Source organism: Cebus imitator, unplaced genomic scaffold (assembly GCF_001604975.1).
Source record: "Cebus imitator isolate Cc_AM_T3 unplaced genomic scaffold, Cebus_imitator-1.0 Scaffold311, whole genome shotgun sequence".
Taxonomy (NCBI): domain Eukaryota; kingdom Metazoa; phylum Chordata; class Mammalia; order Primates; family Cebidae; genus Cebus; species Cebus imitator.
In genome coordinates this window covers 2,654,716-2,677,243 of record NW_016107626.1, presented here as the reverse complement: position 1 = coordinate 2,677,243, position 22,528 = coordinate 2,654,716, and the positions used below count along the sequence as shown (strand labels likewise).

At 52.1% G+C, this 22,528-nt stretch overlaps 1 protein-coding gene and 1 pseudogene across 1 annotated transcript in view; both read right to left on the bottom strand.

Moving 5' to 3' along the window:
* The window catches only part of CDH4 (cadherin 4), a 673,674-nt gene that overhangs the window by 391,287 nt on the left and 259,859 nt on the right, over window positions 1-22,528 (bottom strand). The gene's annotated exons all lie outside the window — the stretch shown is intronic.
* LOC108285937 lies at window positions 5,805-6,195 on the bottom strand (annotated as a pseudogene).

The following is a 22,528-nucleotide window of genomic DNA, read 5'->3' as shown; positions in this document are numbered from 1 at the left end:
CACTGGCGTGTGGGGGCACCTGCAGCCAGGGCCCTCCTGGGACCCACCAGTCTCTTCCCTGAGGGGAGGGCCCAGCCCCCGTGCTGACCATGCTGGACCCAGCCAGCTCTCTGCTGCGCCCTCCTTCCTTCCTCTCGCCCCTGTGGGGTGTGGAGCGGCATCCCTGAATATGCCCACCAGAAGCCGGGGCATTGCCCCCAGATGGGGCAGTGGAGCTGTCTCCCGACACATATGTCTGTGTGTATGTATGTATGCAGCCTACACACAAGTATGCACATAAAATAACACTGTAGTCAGTGGTCAGATATGCAACTAAAAGCATTCTTTTATTTCATGAGAGAAGGATCAGAGTTCTGTTTTCCTCTGCTGTGTTTGCATGTGGCCTTTGCAATGGGGGTGCATGGGGGGCAATAGGAGGGGTGAGGACCCTGGCTGGACGTCTGTGGGCTGTCAATGCTCTTCAGCCTTTCTCCCTCCCCTTCCCTCCCTGTGCCACTCCCTCCCCCTCCTCTTTCCCTCCTTAGTAATCATGAACATTATCATTTGTCTCATGATGGAATTTGCCGTGGGCTAGGCTGTTGCCTCTGTTCTGTTTGGATGTGGTCCCCCTCATCTCTATCACTACCTGGTGGATCCATCTCCCCAGTTAAGCCATATCTGTGCACCCCAGCCTTGTCGGCAGAGCCCCCCAAGTGCTTAGGGACCCCTGTGGGGGGAGCAGGAGGGAAGGGAAGCTGCAGCTTTGGATCTGAGATGCATTCGCTGCACCGCGGGACACAGGAGGAAGGCAGTGGAGGCTTCTCTGAGCGGAGCCCTTCCCTGCAGCTGGTTTGGGCCCTGGCAGGCCTGGCCAGGTTCTATGCCTGCAGGGAGCCTGGGCCACCCACTGGGCCACTCCCATGGTCTTCAGCCTCAGGTGGGGCTCAGAGGCACCTCCTGATGCCATACAAAGTACAGAGTGGGAACAGGCAGTGTGGGGTGTTTTGGGATGAAATACTGATGGAGGTAAGCACCCCAGTCTTTCAGGATGTGGCTCAGGCTCCTGGCTAGGACAGTGCTGCTTGCTGCCTTGAAACACAAAAGGCGTCTAGCCTAGAGGAGCACAGCGCAGGGCAGGATGGCACAGGGCGTTCAAATGCCCAGAGGACTGGCACCAAAGGGCCCCCACACCCTCCCCAGGGCTGGCTCAGGGGCATGCAGCCAAGGTCCCCGCTGAGAAGGGTTCCCCACACCCTCCCCAGGGCCAGATCAGGGGCGTGCAGCCCAGGTCCCCGCTCAGAAGGGCCCCCCACACCGGATGAACACTCTGCTGCTGTCGTCGGGAAGTGCCGGTGCTTTTTGAACAAAGCCCCCATGTTTTCATCCTGCACTGGGCCCCACAAATTATGTCACCGCTTCTGACTTTCCCATATATAATTTATTTCTAAAAACATTCTACTTAAAAGGCTTTCAGGGACAACTACAAATTGAGTTTTTTTCCAAGTTTGACATTACAACCATTTTTTCCTCTCTATTAGCAACTGCCTCGACACATGGACCTGGGTTTTCTGACAGCCAGGCCGTTCCTTGTTCCGTGAGCCTGGGAATGCGGTCTGTACACAGGAGGCTGAGCCTGAGGACTGCCCAGGGCTGTCCCCTTGGCCAGGGCACCCCCGCCCCTGACTCAGCCTGCCCCACCTGCGGCTGCTGAGAACGAGGAGAGACTACGGATCCGCACTGAAGTCACAGGGCATCAGGCCACGCCTCTGAGCCTCGGCTTCCTCGCCTGTGAAATGGGAATCATGGCAACGCCAAGCCCTTCACAGGCTTCCAGCAGATCAGCTATGGTGAGGGCTCAACCAGCGTCAGCCAGCCATGCCCCTTGGAGGGAATGGTTGGTTTTAAGGGCAGAACCTCCACATGAGTCATTCTGCAAACGTTTGCATTAACCAGGAGAAGGGAATTCATCTATTTGACTGTCCCTTTAAGTGAGCAGGGCTGGCTTTTGAATGGACCTGGGATGAGCAGGCATCTCTGCCACTGCCCCAGCAGGGGCTGCCCCAAGGGAGCAAGGGAGGCCGTTGGGTTGACCACAGAGATGGCACAAGTTTAGGCAAACACCTCAACACACACACACACACATACACCCCAACAACCACCACCCAGAATCTGATCCCTGCAGAAGAGAAGGACAGCAACACAGCAGGGCCACGGCCTCTGGCCCTGTCCCGTGCCCTCCCATGGCAGGTGTCTGCAGACAGCTGGCTGGGCGCCCTTCCAGGCTCTCAGCCTCTGGTCATGGTGGTGAGCCTGTCATTTGCCATTTTACCAGCTTTAAAATAGTGTATTAAATAGGGAATGCATCTAACAAGTTGCAGTCATGGAAACCAAGCCATCACAGCACCGGGTTTTCTTTTTCCTTGCCTCCTCTAGCAAACCACCCTCCAGCCCCCTGTGGTTGTTCCTGGCCCGGACACCCTCCCAGACCCACAGCGAAGTCACAGTGTCCCATCTGCACGAGACAGAAGAAAAAATGGAACAGTCTCAATCATATTTTAAGCCACAAAGTAATATTTCCATAGCAGAGCGCAAATAGAATTTTACGTAATGCACAGAATAAATGCCTCCAAAAATCAATATTTCCAGCTGGATGTACAAATTAAATGATGATATTCAAGTATGAGATTAAAACAATGATTTAAGATAGAAATTGAGTTATGCTATCTCATGCCTGCCTACTGCTGAATATGTTAACGGAACAAATTTGTTAGCATTCAGTCCATTTATCTCTCTAAACAGAAGGAGGTGGGGATTCCTGTCTGAAAGCAAAAGCAATGGCAAGAAATGCCTCCTAACTACAGTCTGGATGGTGAGGCGCACAGCCAGACGCTTCTGCAGGAATCAGGGAGACTTTTCTAGAAGCATCCTTGGTCCCATATTGAGGCTTTAAATACGTGTGCCTGGCTCCCACCTTCCTGCCAGGGTCACGGGTAATTAGGTTCCATATATGTGGGGTCTGCAGAGCCCATGTGCCCCACGGCCACGGTCTCACCCCATCTATTCCTCTTAAAGAACGGGGGCCTATTTGGTCTCATGGGAGCCTGCACAACTATGAAACAGGAGGCAGCAGTGCTAACGGCCCCCGTACCTGAAGCCAATCTAATTGCAGAAAGAGGCAGCCAGAGAGGCCCCTCGTGGGGAGAGGAAGCCAGGGAGCAGCGCTCCTGCATCCAGCGGCCCCAGCCAGGGCCGAGGCTGAGCCCAGGTCCTCAGGCACGCCCTGCCTCTCAGGCCACTTGGAAGGGATGGAGAGACGAGCTCAGCTCTAGCTGCCTCTGCAGCAGGGCATGGACGATGCAGCTTTACATCAGCGGGGTGTGGCCACACTCACTTGCCCAGGGGCTCCTGCAGGCTCGGAGCTGGCTGGCAGTCCCTGGTGTGCGCTCCTTCCCCGTGCTGCTCCCCCACACACCTGCCGTGCCCAGGCCTGCCCCCATCGCCCTGCCTGCCACTCTTAGGCTGCGCCTTGGTGCTGGCTGCTGTGTACCCCTCCAGCTCCTCCAGGCTGGCTCCCGCCTTGAGTTCAGCGGCCCGAGCCACCCCCCACTCGAGTCCCCTTCTTCTCTGTGCCTGTTCCAAGCTTCCTCCTCAGCAGCCTCCTCCGCTGTCACTCTCAAGGTCCTCACTTTGAAGCTGTCTCCCCCTGCCCCACACCAGCTGGCATTTCCTGCAGAAGAGGCCACTTGGAAAGCAGGTGAAGGAACCAGTGAGCCTGGGAGTGAACCTGAGCCTCAGGTGAGAACCACAGCCCCGCCCCGGTCCACACCTTGTTTACAGCCCAGGGAGGCTGAAGCCGTGGGCCAGCTGTGCCGCACTCAGGGGCCTGCGGGACTGTGAGGTGACGCAGGGGTGTTGCATCAGCTGCTGGTCCTGGGAATCGGTCACAGGACACGGAAAACTCACCATGTGCCTTTTATACCCACCGATCCCGCCAAGCCACCTTCCCCAATCTCCCCTAGAACCTGGCCAGAGAACCCGTCTCCCCAGAGCCTGCTTGGCCTCACATCAAACCTTAAAACACTGGCTGACCAGGTTAGAAATGTGGCACTTTGGTTTCTGTGAACCGATTTCTGGGGCGGGAGAGCATTTTCACAGACTGCTGCCTACATTGCTTTTGTGTTTTGCACTGACATCCCTTGTCCACTGACCCGCCGTTTTCTGTTTCGTGGACTTGTTCTTACTGATCGGTAGTGGTCTGCTTGCTAAACATGAGTCGCAGGTGACATGAGAGATGAGGTCGGATTTCAGGGTCTCTGAGTTCTAAAACCGAAGAGGTTCATTTTCACACCGGGCTCCATTTTTATATTTGCCGCCTAGTGTTTAACTGGCTGCCAGGGTCCATTGGAACTTCTTAAACGGGACCTCCTTCATGTGGGAAGAGCATGGAAGGACAGGGAAGCCAGGACATGAATTAGTTTAGGTGCAGTCCTGCCCGGAGGCGGGACAGAGGAAAGCCCAGCAAACTCTCAGCGTTTGGGGGTTGGGGGCCTCCTGCATGGTCCCTTTGTGGGGGCCACGCTCTGCAGGTGATTGGGGGTGGTGTGATGGGTACGTCCTCATGCACTCAGGACACGCAGGGCAGCAGCTTCTTAGGGTCTTGCTCGCACCTGTGTTTTGGCAGCACCTTGTCCTTGGCGGCAGAGCCTGAGGGCCGGCAGCAGGTGCCACTCTGATGAGACTGGCCGACGCTTCCCACAGCTGAGGCTCCTCCACCAAGAGCTGGAGCCACCTAGTTTTCTCACTTGAGCGGCGCGGAAGATAAGAACAGACTTTAAAATCCTGGATAATCCTCACTTTACTAATAAGCATTTTATCTAAATCCTGCTTTTAAAATTGTGCTTCCCCAACTGGTGTTGGTCGAAGCGAGATTGCACATCCAGTTTCCAGGCTGCATTCCGAGGCGCTCGCTCCGGGCTGTCCATCAGGCTGAAGAGTCGTCCCCGCCTCATCTCAAAACCAGTCCGTGGTCTCTGCCAGCTGTGGCTCCGCAGCTGCAGCCATGTCCACGCACACTGCGGCGCTGCCCTCAGCCCACCCCAGGGATGCTCCGTGAGTGCCATTTATTTATTTATCTTAATTTAGCAATATTTATTTAAATTAATTTAGCAAAGCTTTTTACAACACACATCCTCATGTGCCAGACATTTCAGCTCTTTCATATTCATTCATTCCATCCTTACAACAAACGCAAATAAATCGTTTTGCTATACTCATTTTCTTTTGAGACAGAATCCTGCTCTAGTTGCCCAGGCTGGGGTGCAGTGGCACGATCTCAGCTCACTGCAACCTCTGCCTCCTGAGGTTCAAGTGACTCTCCTGCCTCAGCCTCCTGAGTACTTGGGATTACAGGCACTCACCACCACGCCTGGCTAATTTTTGTATTTTTAGTAGAGACAGGGTTTTACCATGTTGGCCAGGCTGGTCTCAAACTCCTGACCTCAGGTGATCCACCTGCCTTGGCCTCCCAAAGTGCTGGGATTACAGGCATGAGTCGCCATGCCTGGCCTGATTTGCATTTTCCAGAGCAGGGGTTGGCAAATGCTTTTTGTAAAGGGCCAAATAGTAAATATTTTAGATGTTGTAGGACAACAGATAAAAATTAGTATATTATGTAGGTATTTCCATAATGAGAGAAAACACATTTTTTAAAACATTATTTTATTTTTTTAATTTTGCATAACAAGTTTATTGCCTACAGACAATAAACAAAGTAAATAATCAGATCTTAACTTCTGTCCTAGAATTGGTCTGTTAAGTTCTAGTCTGTGAGCACTTTTAGTTCAATAATCGTCATCTTCATCGGAGTCCATTACCTTTCTTCTCCTGAATTTCACTGTGTTGTCTTTTCTGTTTGCTGGCTTACTTTTTTACAGATTTCTATTAAACCTTGTTCTGATACCTTCTCGCTTATTTGTCCATACCTTGCCATCTGTATAAGGTAGTTCTCTACTGCTTTAGTTTTTTCAGGCTTTACAAGTGCCAAGTTACTTAACCTGGCCCAGGCTGACTGATCCAGTACTTGGGCTAAGATACTGTTTCTCATTTCTGCTTCCCTGTGCTTTGCTTCCTGTTGGGCCGCATCGCCAGGATCCTGTGCTTGGCCTGCAGCTGGGCCAGCCTCTGCCTCCTCAGTGCCTCCAGCTCCTCTTCCGCCATGGCGTGGCGTCCGCGTTAGAGCGGCCACGGTCACTCAGCAGACCCTCGGTGTGAGCGCAGCTCTGACCCTTTATTTTATGTTTAATGGATGAGAGGTTTATGCGTTTTTCAGACAGGCCTCGAATGCCTGACCTCACTTCCTCATGCGCCAGGACAGTTGGTCTCAGCCACTGCGGATCCCAGGAAAACACGTTTTTTATTGTTGAAATTAGAAGTATAATAATTGAGTATAATGTTTAAAATACAGGTCTACTAAAGAGAATAATGGAATTCATTTTGCTTAATTGGAGTTCAAAGTTGGGGGGTACAGTGGCTCATGCCTGTAATCCCAGCACTTTGGGAGGCAGAGGAGGGCAGATCACTTGACACCAGGAGTTTGAGACCAGCCTGATCAAATGGCAAAAACCAGTTTCTACTAAAAATAAAAAAAAATAGCCAGGCATAGTGGTGCATGCCTGTAATCTCAGCTACTGGGGAGTCTGAGGGACAAGAATTACTTGAACTCAGGAGGCAGAGGTGGCAGTGAGCATTCCTACCTGGGTGACAGAGTGAGACTAACAAAGAAAAAAAAAAGAACAAAGTTAGTGTTCCCTATCATCCTACGACAAATGTTTATCTGTTAATTCTAATCTGTAATGACATTTGGCAAAAATAGGTTTTCCTGCAGGTAGGTATTGCCAAATACAGATAGCAATCCACAAGCATATGATGTCATGAGCACATTCATCATTTGAAAGGCATTTATAGAATTCTATTTGGATTCTGGCCAGGTGCAGTGGCTCACTTAATCCTAGCACTTTGGGAGGCCAAGGTGGAGCACTTGAGGCCAGGAGTTCCAGACCAGCCTAGGCAACATGGCGAAACCTCCNGTAGAGACAGGGTTTTACCATGTTGGCCAGGCTGGTCTCAAACTCCTGACCTCAGGTGATCCACCTGCCTTGGCCTCCCAAAGTGCTGGGATTACGTGCATGAGCCACTGTGCCTTGCCTGCTATACCCATTTTACAGATAAGAAAAGTGAGGCAAGAAGAGGCCACCCAGCTGGAGAGCCGAGTCCCCTGAGCCCAGATCCAGCAGGCCAGGCCCAAGGTCTCCCTCTGTCACCATTCTCTCTACCCAGCAGCTCTGCATACCAAATTCCCCAAACCTGAGGGCTGTTCAGCCCTGCTTTTCCCTTGTTCCACCCATCTGGGGCCTGGAGAGGAACTATTAGTGTGGATATTAGTTGTCCTGATGGCAACGATCTCGGAGCAGCTCATTCTTTCCAATATATATTCAGCACCTCCTCCACGGACAGCACTGTGGCGGCAGCTGCCGTGGATAAAACAGTGAAGAAGGCTGCAAGATGCTGGAGGTTCTTGTCTCTGCTGCTAGATCTGGCTGAAGGCGGGACAGCCCTCGCTGGTTCTCAGGCTGTGCTCACCTGCTCCCGAGCCCTGCGTCCTGGATCCAGCATCCAGGGTTTAGGGTAACAGGTCCATCTACATCATGACGTGGGACACTTCTCATGCAGCCCCTTTCCAGCCAAAGCATTCTGATTGCCCCTCCATTTTCCAAGGGCCTGCACGACTGTCCGTCCACTGCTCCCTGGCTTACTCTGGTTCTCCCTCGAAAACTCTGGCTGTCGCCTGGCCTGATAGAGCTTTCTGGAGGACCAGGGGAAGGGGCTACTTCACACTTCACACCCTGCAGGGTCCCCTGGCCACCGCATCCCTACACCACAGTGATGGCGTTCACTCAGTGGGACTCCTTTGCCACGTGTGGCTTCAGTCAAGACCCCAGGGCCCCAGACTGTGTCAGAACAGTGTTCTAAGGAAGGGCCACTGGGCAACAGTCATAACAGCTAAGATCCAAAATAATGCTGGCTGGGTGTGGCGGCTCACGCCTGTGATCCCAGCACTTTGGGAGACCAAGGTGGGTGGATCCCCTGAGGCCAGGAGTTCGAGGCCAGCCTGGCCAACATAGTGAAACCCCATCTCTACTAAAAAATACAAAAGGCCAGGCGTGGTGGCTCACATCTGTAATCCCAGCACTTTGAGAGGGGTGCTGGGGGGGTGTGGACCACTTGAGGTCAGAATTTGAGACCAGCCTGGCCAACATGGTGAAACCCCGTCTCTACTAAAATACAAAAACTAGCTGGGCGTGGTGGTGGGTGCCTGTAATCCCAGCTATTCAGGAGGCTGAGGCAGGAGAATTGCTTGAACCCAGGAGGCGGAGGTCATGGTAAGCCGAGATTGCGCCACTGCACTCCAACCTGGGGGACAGAGCAAGACTCCCTCTTGGAAAAAAAAAATAAACAAATAAATTAACCAGGTGTGGTGGTAGCCACCTGTAATCACAGGTATTTGGGAGGCTGAGACAGGTGAATAGCTTGAACTCAGGAGGCAGAGGTTACAATGAACCAAGATTGTGACACTGCACTCTAGCCTGTGAGACACAGCGAAACTCCGTCTCAAAAAAAAAAAAATAAAGGAAAAATAACACTGATGAGTGTGTTCCACCCATCAGACAGCTCTTCCAGTAATAGAATCTTGAGTAAGAATACGAGGTTCTGAAGAGGCTACCCAAGACACCTCCAGTGAGGGAAGGAACCAAAAGCACGTGCTGTCCCCCCAAGGCCCTCACTCACTGTGAACACCAGGATGGGGCCTCGCCCTATTTTTCAGCAGAAACATACGAAACAGCAGGCATGATTCCCAGAACACACAAGGCATTGAACAGACCTTCAGACGATAGAGATTCTCTTCCCTCACCACACAGATTCTCAAGGAATCCTACAGACAGATTCCATGGAGAACTGCAATACATTTGTATGAAATTATAAAAACCAATATTCACCCTGGGATTGTGCAACAAATAGAATTTATTAAAGTACTTGGGAAGCGCCTCCAGTGAGAAATTCATCTTTGATCCAGATTTTAATAAGGATTATATAATCATAATGAGACCGTAATAAAACAGCATCACCTGAATAATCCATTTTATTACCAGTTTTATTATGAGTTCCCATTTATTACAATTCATTGGATATTTAAGGCATATGTAAATGATGCAATATAAAATATATGAGGAACAAGAATTATGGTGCCTACATATGTAAATTTATCTTCCTGATATCTAAGATCTCTAGACTTCTGAAGTTTATACAATCAAAAAGGATCTCAAAAGGTTACAAAGGTGGCTTTGGGTCTCAGGAATGAAATACCAATGTCTCACCGTGAAAATGGTCATTCCTTCCTATGGATTTGAAACCCCAAATCTCTGGGATTAGAGCTTTATTAGGAATGGAATACTCCAGGCTGACTGAAAACTGAACATTTCACTAGAAAACCTTCCTGCTTCGGCCTCTGCTGGGAACCTTTCTAAAATGTCGAATTCCCCACATCAGTGAAAGTCATCTATGGACTGTGCGAAATCTATAATACTAAGGGATCAGGACCATGCATTTGTAGAAAACAAAAAATCAAGGTCATCATGAGTTCCCTTTTCAAGGACGGCAAGGCCCGGGAAGCAGCCAGGCCCTGCACCTCTCAGTCTGCGTCCCTGCCATGCGTCCAGCTTCGTCTTAGAGCAATTTCCAGTGTATCTGCATCGTCATCCATTTCCATTCCCATAGCTTTGGTCTCCAATTCTCCCCCACTCTGGGGACTTTGCGTTTCCTTCCATCTAACTTCTTTTCTCTTCTCTTCTTTCCTTTTCTTTTTGTGGAGATGAGGTTTTTCTATGTTGCCAGGCTGGTCTCAAAGGCCTGAGCTTAAGTGATCCTCCCATCTTGAGTTCCCAAAGTGCTGGGATTGCAGGTGTGAGCCACTTTGCCCAGCCTGTATATTATCTTTCTTTTCTTTTTGTTTTTGAGACGAAGTCTTGCTCTGTCCCCCTGGCTGGAATGCAGTGGCATGATCTCGGCTTACTGCCATCTCTGCCTCCTAGGTTTAAGCGATCCTCCTGCCTCAGCCTCCCAAGTAACTGGGATCACAGGCATGCGCTGCCACTACAGGCTAATTTTTTTTTTTTTTTTTTTTTTTTTTTTTTTTTTTTTAGTAGAAATTGGGTTTCACCACGTTGGCCAGGCTGGTCTTGAACTCCTGGCCTCAAGTGATCTTCCCACCTTGGCCTCCCAAAAAGTGCTGAGATTATAGGTGTGAGCCACCATACCTAGCCTGTTTTTTCTTCTTTTTTAAGTGACCTGTTTTCTAGCTAATCAGTAAATCCTTTAAGAGAAGGAACTGGGCCTGCTTCAACTATCTCTAAACCCAGGAATAATGCTCCGTAGATTGTCCAAAGTGTCAGAGGGCACTAATGGGACATCGTCACTCTCAAAACAAAAGCCAGAATGAGATGCAGAAAGGGTGGGGGCCAGCGGCCCGGGTTCTGGGAACAGAGCTCTTCTGCCCAGCGCTGCTGCCCTGATAGGACATCTTGTCATGTTGGCGTGGCACACACACAGAGGGACACCACCTGAGGTGCCTCTGGGAGGGGAAGAAATCAGAACCATGAGACGTCTCCGCAAGGCCCTCACTCACTGGGGACACCAGGCCAGGACTCTCTCTCCATCTTTTAATAGAAATATAGGAAACAGCATGAATAATTCCCAACCACATGGGGCACTGAACAGACTTTCAGATGGTAGAGGTTCTCTTCCCTTGCTGCACACATTCCTGCTTAAAAAGCACAGATACTATGCTTTAAAAAAGGCTCTTATGTTTTGGCTGGGCACGGTGGCTCACGCCTGTAATCCGAGCACTCTGGGAGGCTCAGGCGGGCAGACCACTTGAGGTCAGGAGTTCGAGGACAGCCTGGCCATCATGCAAAACCTGTGTCTACTAAAAATACAAAATTAGCTGGGTGTGGTGGCACACACCTGTAATCCCAGCTACTCAGGAGGCCAAGGCAAGGAAATCGCTTGAACCTGGGAGGTAGAGTTCAAGTGATTGCACTGAGCCAGGATTGTGGCACTGCACTCCAGCCTGGGCGACAGAGCGAGACTCCGCTTCAAATTTAAAAAAAGCTCTTACTTTTCAAAACTGGTGTTTACCTTTAGTGGGAGACAGTAGGTTAGGGTGGGTTCGAGGGCGCCAGGTTGCTGGTGACCTGGCTGTGATTCTCTTGAAGTGCAGAGGGGTTCACCTTCTCTGTATGTACATGTAGTTCATGAAAAGTTTTACAGCGTTGGCGAGTCGTCCCAAAGCTAGAGACACCAGAGGCCAGTCGAGCCCCATCGGGAAGGTCCCGCTACGGGGTTCCCACACACTGTCACCGCCGCCTTGGCGGTAGAATGCCTGACAAATCAAACTTGAATCAATTTTCAAAAAGCTTTCCGAAGGAACATAATTAGATTAGAATGTTACATCTGTTAATTTTTCAGTTGCTCATTAAAATTGACATGCCATTTGATTTTGACAGCAACCTTTTTATCTTGACGTAAGACTGTAGGATCTTAAATAAAGCTCTATTTAGGAAGTTCGGAAATATGACAACTGCAATCATGAAACTGAAACCAGTCTCTCCATCACTCATATCCAAGCATCGTGAAATCAATCGCCTTGCCCCATAATAGTTTTTTTAAAAGCCAGGGATGTGGTCTTTATTTAGACTTATTAAAGCATGAGTCCATCGTTGGGGGAGGCATCCTAATCCAGGGAGGGGTCCGGCACTCACCTGGGCTGGCTGCCTCCACCAAGGCTGGCCGGCCACGGGACTTGTGTTTTAGAAAGGTCTTCACTTCCTTCTGCATGAAGTTAAGTCTCTTGGACACTGACTAATACAGAGACCAGGCAGGTCGCGTTTGTCCTACAAAGAGAAGAAGGATCCTTCTGCTTCTGCCTGGGCTCAGGGGAAATTCTGAGAGCTGGACAAAACCAGCTGGGGGGGGGGGGACCATCAGGAGAGGGACAGAGGGACCCGCAGAGACTCTGGGAATGAACAGCCGGCATCCACGTCCCCTCCCACGTACTAGCCACATTGTCACTGATGCAGAGGTTTTCGCGGACCACGTGTTCCTGGGTGAGATAACTCGTTTCTTGGACTTCAGTTTCCTCTTCTGTAAAATGGAGGTAACTAAAGGGCTAACTTTGCAGCCAAGCTGATTCACTGACCACCAACGCTGCCCCCACGGGGTCAGTGGGGATGGCCCTTCCTTCCAGGTGGCACTGCTCGCCTCTGAGATATGAGCAGGAGTCATGGTGACCAGCCTGGCCACAGCAGCTGGGAGACTTAAGACGGAGAGAGGCCTCCTCCCTGAAATGAGGACGGGCAAAGGGCAGCCGCAGGGGTCTGTGACATGAGCCGGAGAGAAACCTGCAGAGTCCCCGCGAGTTCCAGTTTCTCGGTCACAGCAGCTAGTCAGTAAGAGCCCAACAGTAAGTAAGGAGAAAGTGAATTCAGGTACTGCCGCAGCACAGAGCCGAGCACACGGCGGCTCCCCCATCCATCCGTTTCCCCGCCTGCTCTCTCAGAGGTTGGCAAGTCCTGGCTCCTGCAGCTGGAGGGGGCTTAGCTGGAGAGGCTCTTGGATGGGCAGGCAACGCTTCCTGGGTTCACGGCCATGGCTGAGCAACCTGCACACCCTGCTTACTGCAACCTCAGCGTCCCGGGAGGGGCCTGCAGGAGGTGAGCATGCCCACTTCCCCGGCCTGCTGGGGGGCCTAAGTGATGAAGACTTTCCAGGGCACACTGGGCAAACCCAAGGAAATGTGGCAGAACCCAGCGCCCCCGACCCGCTTTCTCCTGTGGCTTCTCTAAAACTCCCACGGAAGTCTTCCAAAACCACAGGCAGCTCAATTCCCCGTCCAAACCTCCACGCTTCCAGCCTGGTCTCCAGTCACCAGAACCTTCCAGCTGAGTTAAATTACAGAGGGGAGGACTGAGCAAATGGGCATTAGGATGAAACGGGGGGTCACGTCCGGCGAGGTCTGGCCAAGGCCGCATCGAGCTTAATAACAACGGAGACCACGCTCGGAAGACGGCCTCCCACAGCACTTCTGACCGGGCAATGGAAAGCTGGCACTGAGGCCAGCGGGTGGGGCCCACACATGACTACGTTCACAGTGGAAAGAGAATGTTTTACACGGAAGACGGTGGAAGTGGACAGGGTGAAGAGAGGCAAGGAGAGGCCACTTCTGTGTGCGACATTCTGGCTTCTTTGTGTTCAAGGGTGTGGAGAATTTGTTCAAGAAATCTGTCTACAATGGTATCATCTAACGAATGAGAATGGAATTTAAACATGCATTTAAAAATTTTAATTTTGAAACAGTTGGCCAGGTGTGGTGGCTCACGCCTGTGACCCTAGCACTTTGGGAGGCCGAGGTGAGTAGCACTTGAGCTCAGGAGTTCGAGACCAGCCTGGGCAGCATGGGAAAACCCCATACCTACAGAAAATACAAAAATTAGCTGGGCTTGCTGGCATGTTCCCGTAGTCCCAGCTAATCAGGGGACTGAGGTGGAGGGATTACCTGAGCCCAGGAGGTCGAGGCTGCCGTGAGCTGAGATTGCAGCACTGTACTCCAGCCTGGGAAACAGAGTGAGACCTTGTCTCATAAAAAACGTTTAATATTCACAGAAGCTGCAAAATTAGTGCCGAGAGTCCCGAGTATTTGTCACACAGCTTCCTCTGCTGACAGCACGGTCATGCCCCAAGCACACGGTTCAACGTGCGAACAGGATGCCGGTGTGGTCCCGTGGACGCAGGTGCGGGCTTCCTTCTGCCTTCCGCGGTCTCCACGTGCCCTCCTTTATGGATATTTCTGAATGACTCCAGTACGACTGTGTCTCCAGCAGGGAGGCGTTCCAGGTAGAAATGGGGCATCTCCATAGCAATGTTCCTCTAACCCCAGCAGCATAAACCAAGGCAGCCCGTGGACCACAGCAAGCTCGGGACAGTAGTTTAGTTGTGTGGCTTTTTTCCCTTAGCTTTAGTAAATGGCAGTAGCCCAGGTCAATGTTCAGAGACAGACAGAGTCCGGTTGCGTGTTTTTGGGAAGTCCCACGGTTGACAAGTGGAAAGCTTCCATCCCCTCACCACCCCGCAGGGTTCCGCTCCTGCCTGGAGCTCCCTCGGCCCTGGCCAGCAGCACAGCCAGGGCAGTTTCCCTGAGCCCAGCACCTGCTTCCACAGAGCTCTGCCCTTTTAAGGCAAGGAGCCGATTCCTGGCAATCTTGCCCTATTCTGCAGCGGGAAGGCTGCTTCAAAAACTGGCTACCAGGCTCTGGGAAACGAGGAGAACCATTCACTTGTTTTCAACAGGAGCCTTTCCTGGCTGGGGCTCTCAGCCTCAGCTCTCTGGCTTTGCCGGCTGCAGGTGGTCCTCAGGGGCTTCCCGGGCACTGGAGCTACCGCGGCCCCGAGCTCCTCCTGCTCTTCAGCCCCCTCACACTGTTCATCGCCTGAAATTCAACTAGCCACACCCTACGGGATTTACTAAGGAGTTAGTGTGGAGAAAGCTCTGCGTATGTGAGTACGCACGCACGGGGCGTGCATGTTTGTGCATGGACGTGTGTGTGAGGGCGTGCCTGACCCTTTCACACCAGCAGGCTGGGGAAGCTTAGACCGGCTTTTCCGGTAAGCCCCTCGGGTGCACGTGGGACCGACCGCATCCTTCTCTGGGCCCACGTCCTCAGATCAGAGCTCTCAGTCTCCCTGGCTGCAGGTGCTCAGTGTGCAGCTGAGCGGTACCGTGTCTCCCTGGCTGTGTCTGTGCTGATTCCCCCGCTCCTGCGCACTGATGTCCTTGGAATGGGCGTGTGAGCAGAGGCTCCCTGCTCCAGGCCACAGCACCCCAGAGCTCTTCCTGTCCTCCCAGGCTCTGAACCAAGGGAGAACCTTGGCCTTGGCTTTACTTGGGAAGGGCCCTCTTGCTGCTCAGAAGCCATCTTACTCAGGTGGCATAACTGAAAGCCATCCCCTCCTGGGCTTCCCCTCATTACAAGGCACTCACACCAGGAGGGAGGCTGAGCTGGGCCCCTGAGTCCTGAGGGCTTCCTGTGAGTGGTCCATGCAGCTGCACCTCATTAAAGGAGGAGCGGTTCTGGCGGGCAGGACTCCAAATCTGAGCAGAAGCATTTATTTCTGTTTTCTGTTGTTGCTTCTCTGAATTCCTTCCTCAGACGCCGTGAATTTCTGAAAAAGGAATTCCTGCCTGAAGCAGGGCAGTGGTGGTGAGTTGCCTAGGAGCTGGAGTGGAGGGTGGACAAGGGGATGCCACTGGGACCCCGGCGTGAGCTGATTTCAGCCCGTGCTGTGCTGGATTCCTGGCTTGGACTCACGGGGAGGCCGGTGCTCTGTGCTTTCGCCAAGTCATGTCCTGTGTGGGAGGCCTGTGCCGCAGACTTCAGCAGACACTTTGCAGGGATATCACCATTTCAGTGGTTTTCAACCTGGGACAATTCACTGTGACCAAGGACAATGGGCCATGTCTGGAGACACTTTTGGTTGTCATACCTGGGCAGGTGGGTGGGGGAGGATGCTGGCATCCAGGGGAGGGGGCCAGGGACACAGCCTACGGGCTCAGGGCGGCCTCGGCCACAGTGGGAGAACCAGTCGGCCCTCAGTGGCCAACACGCTGGGGCGGAGAAGCTCTCACTTAACTAAGTCTTTGAATCTCACCAGCAAAGATCTCTTATCACCATACGTTCTTGTAAAAAAGTCCTATTATGAAACTTTCAGACATACTTTTTTTGGGTAATGGTGGAGGGAGGGTCAGAAAAAGAGCAAGAAAACAATTAGCAAGGGTTTCCCCTCGAGTATTTCATAATATTAAAGTACAAACCTGTTTCCCCACCTCTTTTTTTTTTTCCATTGAAGTCACCAGAAGCAGAGAGGGGTGCAGACTCGTTGCTTTTCCCCCTTATTGTCACATTGGTAATAGCCACTCAGAAGCCAACTGTGACACAGCTGTGCCTCTCACCCTGCCAGCCCCGATAAAAGGAGTAGGCTTAATTAATTTATCAATGTTTTTCTTTGTTCCAGTTCAAGTTCAGTTAGTTGGATTAAAGGACATAATGGATATTAAAAGAGCTTTGAAAAGAGTTTAAAGGACTACACACATATAAAGTGTCATCGTTGAAATCACAGAAAACAGTTTGTCCCGGTTATAATTGTGCAGTATTTGCATGGGTGAGGAATAACAGCCCCTGCCTTCATGTGAAGTATTCACATATAATTTACACTCATGACTGCTGTATAAGACAGGGAAGTGGTTAGCAACGCACAGAACACAGATCCCTTGACGGAGCCCGTCTCGAAAGTCAAGTCTGAAGCGGCTTCTGGGGCCTTTGATGGGTAGATACAGGTGAAGTCATCAGGTATCTTGCTTCTTTATGTGACACCATCCAAGCAAAGTGGCTGGCGTTGTCCAGCAACAGCTATTGGCTACAGTCATGAGAAATTGTGTAGCCAATTTTAACCTTTTTTGGTAAAGAAAAACTTGGCACTACAATTCCACTTGGGGGGGGGGTCCCCCCGGCAATGAAAGGAGCTCACTCTTTACTGAATAACGAACACAAAGTTATCCACATGGATGGTCTGGGAGGCAGACGGGTGGTGTCTCCTCCCTAAATGGGTGGCAGAAACGTGAAACATGCAGTGCCCTCCTGACCTGGCTCTGGCCATCAGTCCCCAAGGGAAGTATCTGGGAAGATGCCCTGCACGACAGCTGCAATCCGGAGTTTATAGAATGAACTTTAGTAAAAAGTCAGGCTGCTGAGTGGAGGCTGTGGAGGGGAGGAAGATTTACAAGCGGCCTATACAGAAGGTTTTGGAAGAGCACATGGCAGGGAATGACGGAGGCAAACGCCTTCTCTGTGTTGTCCAGGAATGCTGGGAAGGTGTGTCTGTGCATGCAAGGCACACCCCATGCCACACGATCATCACACGTGGCACACGCACGATCACCTGACAAGAGACCAGAGACCAGCATGGGCTCGCCGGCAGCTCCGACCCAAGGACAGGCTCTCCTGGGGTCAGCAGGCCGTGGCCTGAGACGGGGCCTCATGATGGTGAGAAAGCTCCAGCACCAACGGGGAAACTGAGGCACAGTTGTGGCACGGAGCCACCGTCCCACCTTTGTGTCCAGGGAGAGGGATGGGGGATGGGCAGTGAACAGACAGTGCAGCCCAGTGCTGGGCAGCAGGATGCGTGCCACCTTCCCTGGCACCCTCCCTCCTGCTCCTTCCTCAGCTCCTGGAGGCCAGTGGCTGACGGAGCCACCAGCTGGTCTGCAGGCCACGTCCGGATGCCAGGGCGCTGCCGGATGCACCTGCAAGTTGGCAGCTTTTTGTGCTTTACCTGCACTCCGAGAAAAGTAGAACGCTGCAGAGGGCTCCAGCCCAGCCGGCAGAAAGTGTTAGACTAATCAACTGGCCGAGATAACTTAAAAAATAAAAAACTGAAGGGAGAGAGGAGCAGATAATAAGGCCACAAAGGCACTGGGCCGTCAATTAAAATTTCCGGGGAAGACAACAGCCCGCAGCCAGGTGAGAGGGGGCAGCCGGCTTCCACCTGGGCTGCACTGTGGGTGCGGTTCCGGGCCAGGCCGTCTGCCTGGCAGGGGGGAACATGAGTCAATTAATAAATACAAATTACCTTTTACCAAGTTAAATAAAAGCTAATATAAATGAAGTCTCTGTGTACATGGCAGATTTACACTAACCATAACCATTCCCTTCCAAGATGGAAACATTTCAATATGTTATTGAAAAAGATCAAATTAAACTTTAACGAATGCGACATTTGGTGTCAGGGACGGAGCGGCACCTCACACACGGCACTGAGTTCACAGGTGGCTCTTCCTCACGCATGCATTTTCAGCAGCTGGAGGGGTTTGGGAGAAATCCAGCCTGTCCCCTGGCGTCTGGCCTCCTTCTCCACCCTCCTCCACTGGAGTGGGGGCTTCCTGACCCGGCCTCTCCACTCTGCCCATGTGCTTACTGGGTCTGGGGCTAAGCCGCGGCTCTGAGGGAGCAGCACAGACAGGCTTGGGCGGAGGCCCCTGAGGACCACAGAGGATGGAGGTGGACACGCAGGGAGCTGCCACTCTGAAACAGACGCCCACGCCTCTGTCACGGGGGGCGCCAGGTGGGAATTCAGGAGAAGGCTTGTGAGTCCCCCAGGAGTCCCTGCAGACAGGAAGCAGCTTAGCTCTCAACACATACAAACAATTCCGCACCCTCTTGGCAAATGGATAGGAATTAATAAACAGACCTTAAACCAGTTACACCGAGATCTGTGCTCACTTGCAGCAGGAAGATAAACTCCGTGAGTCACGGCAAGGTGGCCCGCAACGCCTGCGGAGGTCCCAGAGGACATTCGACTAAAACCAGTGCAGGCTGGGCCGCTGTGCTGCCTGCCGGGAGCACGGTGGGTCCGATCACCAAACCTGGGTCAGAGAGATGCAGGCAGCTCAGGAACCAGAGATCCTGGGAGGCTCTTCTGGGCTGCAGGGGGCCACACCCTCTCCTTATTATGAATTAACTGTGCTGTGTTCTGATTCGAAGATGGCTAGTTTCTGCCACGCTCATGAACCAGAGATTGTGGGTTCAAATCCCAGTGATTCCTAGAGCTTGTTGAATTCAGGTTTCTGTGGCAGCCTCTCCTCTGTAGAGTGGGGGTGCCACTGGTTTTCTCCGTGGCCCCCTGGAAAGTGGGTGAGCGAAGGCTGTGGCGCTCTCTGCCGGGACTCTCGGCTGCTTATTCACGGGAGCTCAGCTTGTAAACCTTCCAGCAAAGGGGAGACGGGGCTGACGCCGCCTCCCTCTTTCTTTTGAAACATGCTCCCTAAGCGATGCTTTTGATGGCACTTTGGAAGACGGTGCCTGGTTTTGCTGTCTGGCTGCCCCCTCCTCTCAGAGGCCGTAAGCACAGACCTGCTCCCCAAGGGCCTGTCTGGCAGGAGCTCAGAGCCAGCAGGACCCACAGAATTGTGCAGCCCTGCACATGTGCTGGAAATTAGTCATCGTCACAAATACTTTAGGGTAAGCAAAGAGGGAAGCAGAAGGCCTTTCTAATGGGATGATTGCAAAACACATCAGCCATCTTCAAATCAGAACAGACCACAGTTAATTCTTAATAAGGGGCTGGGTGTGGCCCCCCTGCAGCCCGGAAGAGCCTCCTGTGTTCCCACAACAACCTCAATTCTACTCGCCCTTCAAGGCCCCCGGCGCCCCCGACGAGCTGCACTGACGTGCGTTTGCTCCTCGCCCACTAAGTGCGGTTGCCCGTTTGAACGCTGAATTATCCCTTCCTTTTCCTGCCAGAGTGGGATGATTACAATCCTGTTTTCCCAACAAGACCGAAAGCTCCTTCAGGTTAAAGACTTCTAATAAGCAGTGCAGGGGGTGGTTAAGTCTTCAGGATCTGGGGCCTGGAAGCCTGGGCATGCTCTCGATTTATAGCTCCCCTCCCGAAGCCTGGAAGGCAGAAAAGACCTGCATTGCCGTCTCTGAGCTGCTCAGCAGATGAAAGAAGAAACAGTGGGTCAAATGCCACGCCTGGCGCCTGACACACAGGCAGGGCCTGGTCGGCCGACAACCTGCAGTGCCGAACCCTCACTTGCTTTGCCAGTGCTTGTTTCTGTGCTAAACGCTGACCTGAGCACGCTCCCTTGACACCAGCACCACTCCTCCAGGAAGGCACTGGGATTATGTCCACCTCACAGACGAGGACACTGAGGCACAGAGAGGCTCAATGATTTCCCTGAAGTCACACAGCTATCACGGGATGGACGTGGGATTGGAACCCAAGTGTGGTTCTGGAGCCCGGGCCCCTATCCCCAGTCAGGCAGCACCGCCTCTCAGCGTGCGGCAGCAGCACTGCCGGCGGTCACCCTGAGCTGGGCTCTGTGGTCTCACACAGGCGGCCTCCGGCAACAGTCTCAGATGCAGGCACTACCATCACCCCCGTCAGGCAGCCTGGAAGACCGACCAGATGGGTCGAGTTGGCGTCTCCATGGACATGGGCATTTCTGCCGGTGACGCCCACGCACCAGCACCGGGCAGGATAATTCCCAAAGAAGCTGCTCGACAGAAACGTGCGGGCAGGCCCATGGAGAGTCAACAGCCTGGAAACCGACACGCAAGTCTGCAGGGTCCTGGGGAATCTCATACAATGGATCTGAGACTTTCAGGGAACAGGACCAATGTGGCCCAGCAGTTGGTGGGCAGAATCAGCGGGTGCCGCTCATGCCAAGGCAGCCACGTCTCAGGTGGGCATGGCGAGGCCCTTCTGGACAGTGGGCAGGGCCCTGAGGAAGTGAAGGTTAAGAGCCCATCTCTGCCCCTCAGATTCCTGTACTTTCTGGTGGGAATTATCACATCACCGTGCAATCTGCCTGTGAAGACGCACTGGCTTCCTGCGCCTAGGAACCAGTGGCATTTGATTAAGAAATGATGGCAGAATCGACACCCATCTAAAGCCCAGGACAGGGTCATCTCCCTGTGATGCTGGTGCAGCAGCCTGAGAGGCAGTGCTGCCTGGCCAGTGCTACGACCCCTCCTTGGTGTCGGGGCCCCGGGGAGCCTCCTTGGAAAGCCTGAGCACACACCCGTCACATCACAAGGCCTTTGCAGAGAAGGTACTGTGAGGTTTAAGCAGTCAAGGATGATGGAAGGACAACAAATACAGCTCCTTTGGTCAAAAAGGCTTTGCACAGAACAATCAGAGGACCTCCCGCCGGCACCCGCACGTGCAGCCGCCTCTAGACTGGAGTCCAGGGGGATGAAACCAAAGCCCAGAGGCTGGAAGCGCAGTGCTGGGAAATGACTGCTTCACGTCTAGCGCGGAGACATCAAATTCTCTAACAAGTCATTAAGTGCTGAAAGAGTGACTGAAGTCAGTATTCAAAGACAGAGGCACACATCATCCTATGAAGCTCCCAAATGTTATTAAGCTTTTAAGCCCTTCTTCCCTGTGGACTGTGAATGGGATGCCAAGAATCCAGAATTCTGTGGTGGAAACTTCAATTAAAGCACCTGGCTTCTAGACTTTGACCACTGGAGGGGTGATGGTCATACTCAGCCATGTACAGAAAGTCCATCTGCGGGTGGTGAATAGGGCTTCATAAGTGCATGTCCTGGGAATGCATGGATGATGGATGGATGGAAAGATGGAAGGATGAATGGACGGAAAGATGGAAGGGTGAATGGATGAGGAATGAATGATGGATGGATGAATGAATGGATGAAGGATGATGGATGGAAGGATGAATGGATGGATGATGGGTGAATGATGGATGGATGGATAATGGGTGGATGGATGAATTAATAGATGGATGAAGGGTGGATGAATGAATGAATGAAAGATGATGGATGGAAGGATGAATGGATAAATGGGTAGGTGTATGAAGGATGGATGGATGAGTGAATGACGGATGATGGAAGGACAGATGACAAATGGATGATGGATGAATGATGGATAGATAGATGGAGTGATAATAGATGAATGACGAATGGATGGACAGACGGATGGATGGTTGATGAATCAATGATGGATGGATAGAAGAATGATGGGTGGATGATAGCTGGAAGAGGGATGATGGATGGATGCATGGGTGATGGACGGATGATGGACAACCACATCATAATAGAGAATTTGGCCAAATTCCAGCCCATCTGATAAGGTATCTTTCCTGTAGGGGAACAGAATTAGCATAGGGAAGTGGTGGTTAAGAGCCCATCTCCACACCTCAGAGTCCTCCACTTTATAGTGGGAATTATACCACCAGTGTGTGGTCAGCCTGTGGAGATGCATGGGCTTCCTGTGCCGAGAAATAGTGGCATTGGAAAAAGGGATGATGGTGGAAAAAACAGCCACCTATTGTCCCAGACACAGTGAGTGAAGAAGGAGCACTAAACCCTTGCGGTAACGTCATGCTTTCTTGCAAGTTCTTTAGAAAATGGAAGGCCATAGCTGCATGGGGAAAATAAAGCAGCACCTGAGAAGGGGCCAGGTAACCTGGGCTGAGGCATCCTCCCCCCACCCCCAACCCCATACCCAAGAGGCCCGTCCAGGGGCAGTCAGCCGCAGAAGCTGTTCTGGCTGTGTCTGTGCATTTGTGGAGGGGCCTTGAGGGGTACATGGGTTTTGTGAGACACGTGCATGGGATGGAGCTGAAAATAAATGAAATAAGAGGTCACGAAGCTACAGCGAGGAACCCTGGAGTGAGCACGTATTTCAGGACAAAACCCATAAAATAAGACATGTAATCGCTGAGAAGAATAAGAAGAATGTTGACCCTGAGTGTGCTGTCCAGGTCCTGAACACGTCTCACGCCCCTCCTCGTCCGTCCCCTCCACGGTCCCACAGGGGCGCTGCTGTCACTCTCCTCATGTCACAGCCCAAGGGG